This window comes from Rattus norvegicus, chromosome 3, assembly GCF_021556685.1.
Source record: "Rattus norvegicus strain SHRSP/BbbUtx chromosome 3, alternate assembly SHRSP_T2T, whole genome shotgun sequence".
NCBI classification, from domain to species: Eukaryota; Metazoa; Chordata; class Mammalia; order Rodentia; family Muridae; genus Rattus; species Rattus norvegicus.
The window spans coordinates 5,697,217-5,710,957 of record NC_141536.1 but is presented as its reverse complement, the minus strand read 5'-3'; the positions used below and the strand labels follow the sequence as shown (position 1 = coordinate 5,710,957).

Here is a 13,741-nt window from a genome sequence, read left to right as displayed (position 1 = left end):
GATTCACTCACAAGTACCACTCATGAATCAGCAATGGCAGTTCAATCCAGAAGAAACCACGAGGCTCTCTCTGCCAATCTGCCTGAGTCCTTGAAAGCTGCAAGAAACACAAGCAGAAGTTGGTGGATTTCTCTCAATGAAGTCATAACAAATGATGATCAGCAAAGAGTGGCAAGGTGAACCAATACCACACAGCATCATCCACTGTCTGTTGAGTTATATTTATACTCTTCCCAAACATCACATGTACTCTGAAGCGTCTGCTCTCGCAAAACATCATTTGTGCTTTTTCCAGGCACCTTCCAGAAAAACATCATGTGTCTCTTTTCAGCAAAACATCTTCCCATTTTGATTCAGAAAAAAAAAAAAAGAAAAAGAAGAAAAAAGAAAAGAAAGAAAAGTTATAAGATAGTTTCCAGGAAATAATCACATGACAAAAGAAACCAGAAATTTCCAGTTCATGAAGCCTTGCTGGAGAATGTGAGTCACTGGGGGCGGGCCTTACTAACTGAGAAGGCAATGTGACCGTTGGTCTCAAGTTCTTACCACTTGGCCTTTCCCTTTACCATGGACTGTAGACTTTTAAAGCAAACAGGAGCCTAATGTAACTGTCCTCTGAGAGGTTCCACTCAGAAGCTGACTGAAACAGATATAGAGACCCACAGCCAAATACTGGACAGTTCTCAGGGACTCTTATAGAAGAATTGGGGGAAAGATTGAAGGCCCTGGAGGGGATTGAAACTCCACACGAAGACTAACAATCAATTACCATGGACCCTTGATGGCTCTTAGAGACTGAACCACCAACCAAAGAGCTGGCTGGACCAAAGTCCCAGATCCATGTGTAGATTTGCAGCTCAGCCTTTATGCGAGCCTCTCAACAAGTAGAGTGGGGGCTACTCCTACAACTGTTGCCTGTCTGTGAAATATGTTCCCTTAACTGGGCTGCCTTGTCTGGCCTCAGTGGGAGAGGATGCACACAGCCTTGCAGAGACTTGATATGCCAGGATGGTAGGATACCCAGGGTGGGCCTCAACTCTCTCGGATAAGGAGAGAGGAAATGGAAGGAGAGACTGTGTGTGTGGGAGGACCCAGGGGAGGGGGACAGCAATCAAGATGTAAAGTGAATAAGTAATTAATAGGAAATAGTAAATTCCTCCTCCCTTACATTGCTTCTTGTCAGGTATTTTGTCACAGCAATGAGAAATGTAACTAAACCCTTCCAACAATTCACAATAAATTATGAAACAGAAGGAGTTAGATACATGCCAAAAGATGTTCATGGTTTTAAAAAGTGGATTAGAGAATCCGTTTTGGGGCAAAAGACAAAAATGGGCTTGTTAAAAATTCTTACAAAATAAAGGATACCCACCCTAGGAGTAAATTAGTATAGCAAGCACTCTTCTCCAGGTGGCTGGTCCTACTGGAAGTGTGCTCCTGGAGCAGAGGTGCTCAGGCTGACTGGGGAAGGTGAGTCCAGGAGGAACACGTGGTCCTTCTGGCTCCTCATGGGGAACCCTTTCTCTTTCTCTAGAAGCCCCACAAAGCAATAAAGATTAGAAGTCTTTCTGTCTAGTACTTCCTGAAGATGGTGCTCTTGTTATATTGACCAAGTAAGATCTGGAAAAGTGAATAAGAGCTATAGCCTTGAGGGTCCAGTGTCTAGGACTGACACTTTTGGATCACTGTCAAAAATGCCAAGGCTCAGCAAATGCTGTGTCACTTTTGAACCTAGATGAATAGAAGAGATATTCACAAATTACACTGAAAGAAAGATGCAGCCTTTCCAATCTCTACCCAAAGATCCCAGCTCCTGCTCCCAACTCTGCTTGCCAGCTGAAATATCAAAGTCTTTTCTATCAGGTTCTGGATTTTGGCATTAAGTGGGACAAGAGAATTGTCTTAGGCTTAAGCACATGGGATCTGGATTTTGAGGTATGAATTCAAATATAAGTTTTGATTATTCCTACCTTAGACCTTAGGACAAACCTCAGTGTTCTCACCTATGAAGTGGGGCTATTACTAAAAGCACCTACAAAGAAAGGGTTATAAGAATTTTAATTATTATTCAAATGAGTAGGACTAATATAGTTCCTCTCCATTTCCCCAGCCACTAAGCTGTGGGAACACAGCTGGGCAGACTAACCATGGAGACACTAGACTGCATTTACCCTGCATAGCCATTGGGTGCTAAACTTGAGGGAGACTGAAGCTGGAGTTCCTTGACTCTCAGCACCCAGTCACCACTGGAAACCACACAAAGAATTGGGGACAGAGGGCCAGGGACTCTCAAACTCCTGGACATCCAGACACTACTGGGTCATGGGGAGTTGGGAATGGAAAAGGCCAGAAGGCTGAGGAATCCAGAGCCAGGAGGAGGGGGAACTCTGGCTCAGCTCATCAGAGGTTGTCTGGGAGCACAAAGGGGCCTTGGTGAGAGACTTAGGCTGTGAGGCTCTGTAGATAAAGGCTTTCTCCATGCTCCTCACCAGGTTCTTGATAGGAAAGACAGTCCTTGGTTCTGAACTGTTTATTGATTGCTTATTATGGAAATTGGGTGCACACTACCTACTTAGGGTGGATCAGAGATTAAATACCTTTTGCAGAAAGGAATGTCTGGGAAGGGAAACTTATTGGCTAAATTCTCAGGGACCATCTAGATAACTCAAGCATGGAGAACTCTGCTCTGATCTACCTGACCATAGGTCACATTCGTATGTAGGGAGTGTGATCGCATGACAGGGATCTGATCTGAAGCTGGTGAAGCTTCTACCATCCTCTCAGACCTACTCAACTTTACCAAGTCTACTGCCCCACAAACTTTGTCCAAGCTAAGAAAAAATGTAAATGGTAGACAGGACCCAGGATATGTTAATTGTGTTCTTCTTAACCTTCTTCCAAGCATTAGCTAATGGACATTATACCAACAGCAGTTACTGAGATAGGGCAGAACCAAGATAGAAGTAATGATGACTGGGGGAAAGGCAGAGGTAGAGGGTACCCAAGAGCCCAGCAGGGTACAATAAAGGAACAGACACTGCAGGGCCTCCTTCAAAAATCCACAGAGGTTGTCTCAAACTCCTAATGCCTTTAAATGTATAGTACTAGCCATAGCAGTGGCCAAGGATTGCCTTGTATTAGGTCAGATGTTGTGTGTCAGTAGTGCTGATACAATATCTCCATCATATAATAATGTCTTCGACAGGCAATTACAATGGAGGCTTATTCTAAGATCATACTTCTTCCATGCATGAGCACAAGCCTGGTTACTCAATGGATTGTTCTCATACTCTCCTCACAAAATGGGATGGAGCATCATGCCACACTGGTTGTCTTGCTGCCTCCTCCCTATAGCCCTCCTTTCTGGTATGGGGCTACATTCTCTCTGGTTTTTGTACTAATGATTCAGACCTGCTTACAAGTACTTGTTCATGGCCCTGTTTGATCAACTTGTATCATAGTGTACAATCAAATCAGGTTGCTCTGTGTTGATAGTAATGATGACTCCCTGCCATGTAAGAGCCTAATTACAATGATAGGAGATCTGAACTTCTTAGTCCTGACTTATGTTAGATTCTCTTTGGAATCTTTTCTGGCCCCAGAGTCTGAATTCACAAAGCAGGTGCAAGTTGATTGACAGCTACCAAGCTAAACTAAACCTTCCCTCCCCATACTCTTTACTATACCTTGAATTACCTTTAGATTGTAGTTGGTATGTTTGGCTTGGCCTGAGGTTCTGTCTTCCTGGTTGGTTACAAGAGTGGTTTGACCTAAAGCAGTGGTTCTCAATCTTGGTTGTAGACTGAGCATTGAGACTGATATATAGAGAGCCTGAATAGCCAGGTCCAACATACCCCTTAGGTCCTGCTCAACTGAACTAATTTTAGAGCAGACATTGCCCTGGTAATACTAATACGGTGTTCTTTCACCTCCTAAATAGGAAGTTATTCTTAAACCTGCTTTTACTGTAGTGTGATTTTTAACCATTATGTCCTGACTTTCATTCATTGACTCCTACTCTGTTCTTCAAACTTCCTTCTCAGGGCTAAGGTTGAGGCACATATGGCTTTCAGGCTCTGGGGACTATTACTATTTCCTATAGGGTAATATTAACATTTTTGTGCATATTACTAGAACCTAAAAGCCTATATATAAAACAGACCCTTGAGCCTTAACCCCAGAGTTTCTGATGCAGAAGGTCCATGGTTCATGGTCCATGCTGGGGCCTTAGAATTTATATTCTCAACAAAACATGTCCTCAGAGACCTGGTCTGCCAGGAGCACCCTCCCTTCTAAGCATACAGCCCAAAGCCCACAGCCCACAGGTGGGACCCCACTTTCTCTCCATTGACTGTCTAAAGAGAGACCTACCAGGAATGCACAGGGCTCAAGAGCAGCAGGGCTGCCTGGAACATGACCCTTCTGGTCTCCATCTGCGTCCAGAGCTGGGACTGTTCCACAGCTCTCAGATCCAAGCCTGCCGGCAGAGTCTGCCAGGAGTGCTCTCACTCCAAAGGTCACAGACTCAGAGGCTCACGGGCCCACAGGAGGACAAACTCCAGTCAGAGACAGCAAGACCTACTAACATTAGAGATAACCAGATGGTGAGAGGCAAGTTCAAAAACCTAAGCAATGGAAACCAAGACTACATGGCATCATCAGAACCTAGTTCTTCCACCACAGCTAATACTAGCTATCCCAACATACCTGATAAACAAGATTTTAACATCTCATGATGATATTAGAGGACTTTAAGAAGGATATAAATAACTCCCTGAAAGAAATACAGGAGAACACAGGTAAACAAGTAGAAGCCCTTAAAGAGGAAAAACAAAAATTCCTTAAAAAATTAGGAAAACACAACCAAACAGGTGAGGGAACAAAACAAAATGGAACAAAACACACCCAGGATCTAAAAATAGAAGCAATAAAGAAATCACAAAGGGAGACAACCCTGGAAATAGAAAAACCTAGGAAAGAGATCAGGAGTCATAGATACAAGCATCACCAACAGAATAGAGATTGAAGAGAGAATCTCAGGGTCAGAAGATACCATAAAAACATTGACACAACAGTCAAAGAAAGTCCAAAAAGCAAAAAGCTCCTAACCCAAAGCATCCAGGAAATCCAGGACACAATGAAAAGACCAAACCTAAGATTAATAGGTATAGAAGAGAATGAAGATTCCCAACTTAAAGGGCCAGTAAATAATTATAGAAGAAAACTTCCATAACCTAAGTGACAACAGTGACAAAGACAGACTCCAGTCCATTTTCATCCATTACCAATAAGGAGGAAGAGGAAGTGGTATTCAGTGGGTGACGATTGATGATTATTGTTAACACAAGCTCTGTGACCAACCAGGTGGACGAAGCTCCAAGCAGGAAACCACACACCCAGCACAGCTCTCCATCATCCAAGCCTGATCCAGCTTGCTAGAGCGTGAGAATCCCTTACATGATCTGAAGTGTATGTCAGAGAAGACATTAAAAAAAAAAGCTGATGCTGGAGGAATGGCTTATAGGTTAAGAAAGTTTACTGCTTTTTTCAAGCAACCTGAGTTGAGTTCCTAGTATGCAAGTCAGACATTGCCCAGCTGCCTATGTTATGCCCAGATCTTGAGACTCCCAAGAGACCACCAGGGACCACAACTCCAATGCAAGCACATGAGAGTCTTTATTCAAGTTCAGAATGGAATCACAAACTTTCTTGATGCAAAGTGACACCCAGGTCTAGGAGCTTAGAGTTTATATAGGGGAAAATCTGCAAGCAGGGATTTTCAAGCCTTGGCTTGGGTAAATGGGTAAAGCAATGTTTGCCTTTAAACTGATTGGTGCATAGCATCGGTTGAAATGACAAGGAGAGAGCACACATCTAAAAGGGACATCTTGACCTGGGAATGATTCATGTTTTCTTAACTCTTACTGTTATTGTGACAAGTCTAGCCTGTTATTGTGAGCTGGCTACAGCTGTTATGTCTATTTTTAACTGCTGAGAACACTTGGTGATCTTTCCCAGAGCCCAAGGTGTGTGTATATGTGGGGCATGTCACTCTGAAGATAAGCCATTTAACATGGAGTTTGGAAAGCAAGATAGAGTCTATCCTGCTACTCTGTTCTTTTCACCTGGAACTCCAGCTTCAGAAGCTCTGATACCCTTTTCTGGTTTTTGTAGGACCTGATGAGCACTATGTCCAGGAGATCCCACTCATGAAAACACGGAGACGGAGAGTGATGCAGTCAAGCAAGTAGTTTAATGATTCAGCACGCTGGGGTTGACCTATAATTGGGACAGAGGTGACCCCAGGTAGCAAAAGCACACACTTTTTATACACTTGTGGAGGACAACCTTTGGCAACAATATGAGTTGGTCCTTAATGATGCACATTGACCCTTACATTCCTCAATGGAGAGATATCTTTGGCATGTGGATGGAGGGCTGAAAAGGGCCCTGCCCTCTTTGTGGTTAGCTCATTTCTTGGAGCAGGGTGTTACTCTAAATTCTTTGGACAGGGTCTTATTTTAAATTCTTTGGAAACTCTCTGGTTCTGATAATGGAAAGTCCCAGCCACTTTAAGGCAGCCATAGTCATTATGTTTGACTCTTACATTCTCCCCCCTTTCTCTTTGTATAAGCTCCAATCCTGGAGCTATGCTCAGGGGTCTTGGGTAGCTAATTCATATTCTTCAGGTCCTGTCCTCAGGGTCTCATATTGTTAGTGCAGGACCATCAGCTATACTGCACCTATTCTCTCTTTTATGAAGGCTATAAGTTTGTTCAATATGCAGGGTCTAAAGATCAACAATAGCAGAACAAATAGGGGTTTTAACAAGGTGGACATGAGGGTGGTTAGCCAAGGGGATAAGTTAAACCAAGCTTTGAACCAGCCCTGACTATTCTCTCTCTTCTGTTTGACTAGCCCTTCTCTCACCTTGGCCATCATATCACAATTTGTACAACCCGAGTCCCCAACTTTTCTCTTTAGCCATCTTATTGGTTATAGGTAGCATTTGCACAGAAAGCATCTCAATACCCTCAGTTCCCCTGGTAGTGACCCTCAGTAGTATAATTTTTTTACTGTGATCAAGTCCCAAGAGGAGGAGGGGTTCCAGTAGGTGTCTCACATAGTCTCACATTCCCAGGCGGCACAATAAAACTGGTGTGGACTCCCACATTGGTGAACTTCTGCCTGCTTTTTTCCATTGAGGGTAAACCTAATTGGGGGGGTCTCCCACAAGTGACACCTCTGTACAAGGAATGCACTTCTTATCGCCCCCCACTCCCAGCCCAGAGCCCTTTTTCTCTCACATGGGCAGTTTGATTCCACCAGAACTCCCATCATGGATGGGTATGTCCCACAAGTCAAGTCCTGCCACCAGGTCAAAAGTGAGGTCGGGCCACCAGGTGTCGAGAGGTTTGGAGGCAGTCATGGAGGAAACCTCATCTCCAGTTCCAGTAGAAACCACAGTCCAGGTTTGACAGACCAGCACATGGGGGCAGCAGGAGTCCCCAGGGAGTGAGGCATCTGCAGGTTTCACATGGGATGCATGCACCGGGGCTGCAATACAGTCCACTGAAAGGTCTTTCTGAGTGGTTAACAGCACCAGGAAGGGTCCCTTCCATCAGGGTTCCAGTGACTGTGCCTGATGCCTCTGGATGTAGACCCAGTCACCAGTCTGGAAATGGTGAGGGGTCTCTGGCATTCCTGGAGCATATAAGCATATTGGGCCAAATCTCATGTTGTATTGACTGAAAGGCTTGAAGCCTCAAGAACAGGTTCCTAGCAGTGAGTTGGGATATTTCTAGGGAGGGGCCAGTGGACAGACACCAAAGGAGTTGGGGTATCAAACAGGATCTCAAAAGGGGTCAGGTTAAAAGGGTAGGGGGTGTTCCAAGCTCAGAACAGGGCCAGGGGAAGGAGCACTACCCAGTCAGCGCCAGTCTCCAAGGTCAATTTAATTACAGTCTATTTTAGGCTTCTTCTGTTCATTCTTTCTACCTGCCCTGAGCTCTGGGGACAGTACCCACAATGGAGCTTCCAATTAGTCCCCAATATCTTTGCTAATCCATGACTTACCTTAGAAGCAAAAGCAGGACCATTGTCCAATCCAATTACCTTGGACACCCCAAACCTCAGGAAGATTTCTTCTAATATCTTCTTGGCTACCACAGTAGTTATTTCCTGCTTGATGGGGAAAGCCTCAACCCATCCAGGGAAAGTATCTACAAACACTAGAAGGTATTTGTAACATTATTTTCCTGGCTTAACTTCTGTAAATTTGACTTCACAATAAACTCCCTAGGTCTCTCTGCCCTGTTTGCTCTTGGCTGTATAAGCATTTACTTGCTGTCCTACCTTACACTGTTCTACTGTCTCTCTGGCTAAAAACCTAAGGTCTATTACATATATCTTAACTGCTTGGATAAGCTTCTTATCCCCTAAATGAGTTCATTTGTGCATTTGGCAAAATGAGTCTTTTGTTTGTTCTTTGGGGAGTATAGCTTTTCCCTCAAGTGTGCCATTGTCCTTCCTCTTCTAAGCAATTTGGGCTTTTTCTTCTGTTGTACATTCTAAGTGAGGCCATCCCGTAGTCCAATCCCAGTTCCCAGTGGCTGTCTCTTGCAGGCCCATGACCAGAATAGGCTCCAGCATAGCCACTTCTCGAGCCACCTGATTTGCCTGGTTATTGCCCCATGCCACTGAATCTCTTCCCTTCTGATGTCCAGGGCAATGAATAATACTCACAGTTGCCGACTTCACTAGGGCATCCAACAGGCTCAAGATTTTCTGTGTTTTTTTTTCTTTCTTGGTATGTAACCCCTTGGACGTGGGCTGTGGCAAAGGCATCTGTGCTGATGTGCTGAGAGGTAGAGGTTCAGCCATAACAAATGACATTTGTGTTGTCCACCATGGCAGCACCCACTCATCTCTGACCTTCATGAAGAAAAGTGGGTCTTAAGCTCCACATACACAGCCTGCAGATATGCATACACATGGCCTTCAGCCCAAGCAAGAGGAAACCTTTCCCTAGTTTGGAGAGCAAATCTCTCCTGAGCAAGGAATAGGGGCAGTCAGGGATGACCATGAACCAGTGGGATACCCAGCCCACTCTCAGGTCTACAATTCTTCCAGTAGTCCATGGATATTGTTTAGTCTCAGTGGCCTCTTGGATCCACAAATTTTTTTTTCCTGGAGACTGGCCCGTCAGCTTGGAGGACTAAGTGTTAAGCCCCAGTACTCACCAAGAATTTGGTGGATTTCCCTTCCACTTTCAGAATTACCCTGGGTTCAGGCGGGGGGGGGGGGGGGGGAGTTCAAATCCCATCCTCCCTAGATGCTGTCTTCTCCCAGGGCTAACATCTTTGTGGTTTGGGAGCACTTTTTCCAAGACCTGGGTTTTCCTGCCCCCAGCTTCTGATTGTCAGGGCACTCTTGAGCCCAGTGTCCCCTCTCCTTACAATATGCACATCCCTGGGGCCATGGTAAGGGGGTAAGGGAGTGGAAGATCCAACAGCAGCAGATCCACAGTGGAAGACTCCTGGAGGATGTTTCTGCCTCTCTTTAGTTGGATTCTCTCTTCTCTGCTAACTACTGTAGCCAAGATTCTCTGTAAATTCCTTTCTCAGCCATCACCTTTCTTTTTGTATCTCCCTTTCATCTTCTTCCTTTTTCTTTCTCTGTTCCTTCTCCTCATGTCTCCCTGTTATGGTAGACTTTCTCAGCATTAATCCCTCAATGACTTATCTGTAGTCCTTCTAGCCTCTGAAGCTTTTCCCTGATATCTCTACTAATCTGGTCATAAAAGTCAAAGTCACAGTAGCTTTATGCTCCTCATTGCTGGGGTCACAGTGTGTATAGTGGTGGAATGCCTCCATGAGCCACTCTAGAAAGGTTGAGGGTGACTTGTCTGGTCCATGCTAAACATCACGTACCTTGGTCAAATTGGTGGGTCATCCTGCAACCCACTTGACACCTGCCAGCAGAATCTAGTGGCAGACCTTCAGGTGATCCTTACCTCCTGCTGTATTAGTAGTCACAGTCAGGTCTAGTCAAGGAAAATCCACTGTCAGTGACAGCCTGGTTAATCGATGGTGCCCTGTTTCTGAGGGGACATTCTTTCTGGCTTCCTGCATTATCCTCTCTCACTCTCTGGTCATGAAGAACACTGTCATGAGTTTTTGGATATTGTCCCAGGTGGGCTGATGAGTAAATAAAACAGTCTGAGATTAATCACCCCCTTTGTGTTATCTGAAAAGGGGGGTGTTGGGCTTTCCAGTTGTACAAGTCAGTTGAAGAAAAGGGCCAATATTGCATGGCCTAACTTCCATCCTGATCTACGGGTCTATAGGCTCGGAGGGGGAGGGCCACTGTTGTTTTGGCTGAAGTGGCCCTCTTGCTCCAGATCCTCATTGCTGGTCCTGGTTCTGAGTGTCCCTTCCCATGCTCCACACTTGCTGGGGCCTGAGAAAGGGTGGGATAAAGGGAGGCTGGATGAGAACTCAAAGGAGATCTCTGACAAGGGGCCATGGGAATTGGGGCCATGATAAGGGGGTAAGGGAGTGGAAGATCCAACAGCAGCAGATCCGCAGTGGTAGACTCCTGGAGGATGTTCTTTACAGACTTGTTGGTCTCTACAGGGTTCTTCTTCATGGCCAGGACCTGCAAAAGTCTTGGAGACAAAGCTTTTAGCCCCGGTTGGGGGTAGGTTTCTCCACTAGATCCTTCTAGGTAACTATATAGGGCACTTGGTCTGAATACCTGAGGGATCCTGGCCTAAAAACTCTTTCCTCTACTGTTTTGATCTCCTGCAAGTTGAAGGTTCCTATGGGTGGCCATCCTCTTCTGAAGGTGGGCCATTCAGAAGAGGAGAGACTAACTAACCTCCTTTCTTTACTACTACTGACAAGTTTTCTCCTCTTTTCCTAACTTCCCTCCAGTGGTTAACTAGGATGTTTAACAGGGTAGATTCAGTCTGTCCCAAATCCAAAAATAGCGTCAGTCACAGTCCAAATCCAAGAACACAGAGAAAGACAATCAACGCACATGACAGCTTGCTCTTCTCAAGGGTACAGAAACCAGGTAACCAGGTGACCCACCATCTTATGCTGGAATCGAGTCTACAGCCAACAGGTTCCAAAAGGAGCAGAGTCCTCCCGACTCCCTCCAGACCAGACCAAACCAGACCAGAGGCTCTTTAAGCCTTACCGACACTTGAGAGCAAACTAAAAGCAAGCTAGACAGCACAGCTATCAGTCCACAAGCAAACAGACAAACAGAAAGTACAATACCAATGCGCCCCTGCCACGAGCACCACAGAAGAAAAACTGAAATGAAGTCAGACCTTCTCAGTTCCAACTTTCCAAACGGAGTCTGGAATGTCCTCCAGGAATCTGTAGCTTGTGACATTCAGACAAATCTACTTGCCACTTATGGCTACCTCCAATTGGCAACTCTCTCGCTCAGTTGCAAACTGAAACCAAATTTCCCAGTGGCAGCACAGAATCAGTGAACCAAGAAAAACTAAACAAACATTTAGACAATATGCAGACAGAGACAACCGTGGTATCTGCTTGAGCTATCCTCCAGTCTCCGGTCACCAGTTCCATGAGTAGGACAGATTCCCGGCCAATGTACCAATGTAGGATCCAATGAGCCCTATGTCCGGGAGATACCACTCACGAAAGCACGGAGATGGAGTGCGATGCAATCAGTCAAGTGGTTTAATGATCCAAAGTGCAGGGGTTGCTCTGTAATCAGGACAGAGATGACTCCGAGTAGCAAAAGAACACACTTTTTATACACTTGTGTAGGACAGCCTTTGGCAACAACATGAGTTGGTTCTAGATAATGCACATTGACCCTTACATTCCTCAATGGAGAGATATCTTTGGCACATGGATGGAGGACTGAAAATGGCCCTCCCCTCTTCGTGGTTAGCTCATTTCCTGGAGCAGGTTGTTATTCTAAATTCTTTGGAAACTCTCTGGTTCTGATAATGGAAAGTCCCAGCCACTTGGTGTTTTCCTTAAGGCAGCCATAGTCATTATGTTTGAATCTTACAGGGTCTCCCATTATCAAGATAGAGAGACAACCAAGTGAGCTCACAGACCTGATTTAAAGCACATTAGGGGAATTCCAGAGTAGGCGAACTTTGTCTTACCTTAACTCTAGGCATTCCAGAACCATTGCCGGGTGTGGTGCCTGGACAGTGTTGCTGAAGAATCCTGGGGGTTCTTTTTTTTCCTAGTAACTGACCGGCCTGGGCTTGCCTGGGCTTGCCCAGTTCTTAGGCATAGTTTTCTAAACTGCCAATTTGAAGGCTGACCTTCTCAGGGGTAGTAATACTTACAGGACTGTAACGCAGGGGAATGTCTGGCTTTCTGAGAACAAGAGGCTTGCGATAGTGGAATTGGGGGTGGAGGTGGGATGGACAGACACAAAACACACCAATTATGCCAAACAGACTATGAAGTACCTGTCACTATGCCTGGGTTCTGCTTTGTGTCTATTTTAATACTTCTGGCTTAAATTCTACTCATCATTTAGATAAGATCTTGGCTTAGAAGTGAGACATTTGCTTCATAGTTGTGTGTTGTGTGTTGTGTATATGTGGGTGTTCTCTCAAATGATTTGTGAGTCACTGGGATTTACTCCCAATAATAAGCCAAACAAAGAGAACTGTTTTAAAATGTAAGCCATCTTTCTTAAGGATTCAAAGTTAAAAAGCTCCATGCCTGCTATTTTTTTAAAATTTTCATTGGTTATTTTATTTATTGACATTTCAAATGATATCCCCCTTCCTGATTCCCCTCTGCAAACCTCCTATCCCACCCCCTCCCCACTGCTTCTATGAGGGTACTCCCCACCCACCCACCCACTTCTGTCTCACTACACTAGCATTTCCCTATGATGGAGCATTGAGCCTTCACAGATCCAAGGGCCTCCCCTGCCATTGATGCCATATTAGGCATCTGTTACATATGCAGCTGGAGCCATGGGTCCTTCCATGTGTACTCTTTGTTTGGTGGTTTAGACCTTGGGAGCTTTGGGGGTTCTGGTTGATTGATATTGTTGTTCTTCCTATGGTGTTACAAACTCCTACAGCTCCTTCAGTCCTTCCCCTAACTCCTCCATTGGGATCCATGTGCTCAGTCCAATGATTCCCTCCAAGCACCCATATCTGTATTGGTGAGGCTCTGGCAGAGCCTCCAAGGAGACAGCTATATTAGGCTCCTGTCAACAAGCATTTCTTGGCATCAGCAATAGTATCTGGGTGTAGTGGCTGCATATGGATGGATCCCCGGGTGGAGCAGTCTTTGGGTGTCCTTTCCTTCAGTCTCTGCTCCACTCTTTGTCCCTGTATTTCCTTTAGACAGAAGCAATTCTGGGATAAAATTTTCGAGATGGGTGGGTGGCCCCATCCTTTAACCAGTGGCCATGTGTAACCTCTGGATATGGTCTCTACAGGTTCTCTCTCCCCTTTGTTGGGTATTTCAGCTAATGTCCTCACAATTGGGTACTGCAAGACTCTTGCTTTCCTGGCATCTGGGACTTTCTGGTGGCTACACACAGTTCCCTATACCCCATTGCTACACACCTCTGTTTAATTTCCTGACTCTCTCTGTACATCTCCCCTATCTCCTCCCACACATGATCCTGTCCCCCTTTTCTCCCCTCCCCCTCCTCTCTGCCTCCCAAGTTCCTCCCTCTCTACCTTCCATGATTATTTTGCTCCCACTTC

General features: G+C 45.3%; 1 long non-coding RNA gene across 4 annotated transcripts; it reads right to left on the bottom strand.

Annotated features, from left to right (window-relative positions):
* Nucleotides 1-6,234: 6,234 nt before the first annotated feature.
* LOC120101503 (uncharacterized) lies at nucleotides 6,235-11,766 on the bottom strand. 4 transcript variants are annotated; one of them, XR_015683462.1, is made up of 5 exons: nucleotides 11,342-11,766; nucleotides 10,016-10,199; nucleotides 8,746-8,934; nucleotides 8,077-8,231; nucleotides 6,235-7,704 (listed from the first exon to the last, which is right to left on the bottom strand). It is a non-coding gene; the product is annotated as an uncharacterized LOC120101503 (long non-coding RNA). The 4 variants fall into 4 exon arrangements; XR_015683464.1 differs by having other exon boundaries at nucleotides 8,746-8,975; nucleotides 11,342-11,685; XR_015683463.1 differs by lacking the exon at nucleotides 11,342-11,766 and having other exon boundaries at nucleotides 6,235-7,557; nucleotides 10,016-10,733.
* Between the last annotated feature and the right edge of the window lie 1,975 nt (nucleotides 11,767-13,741).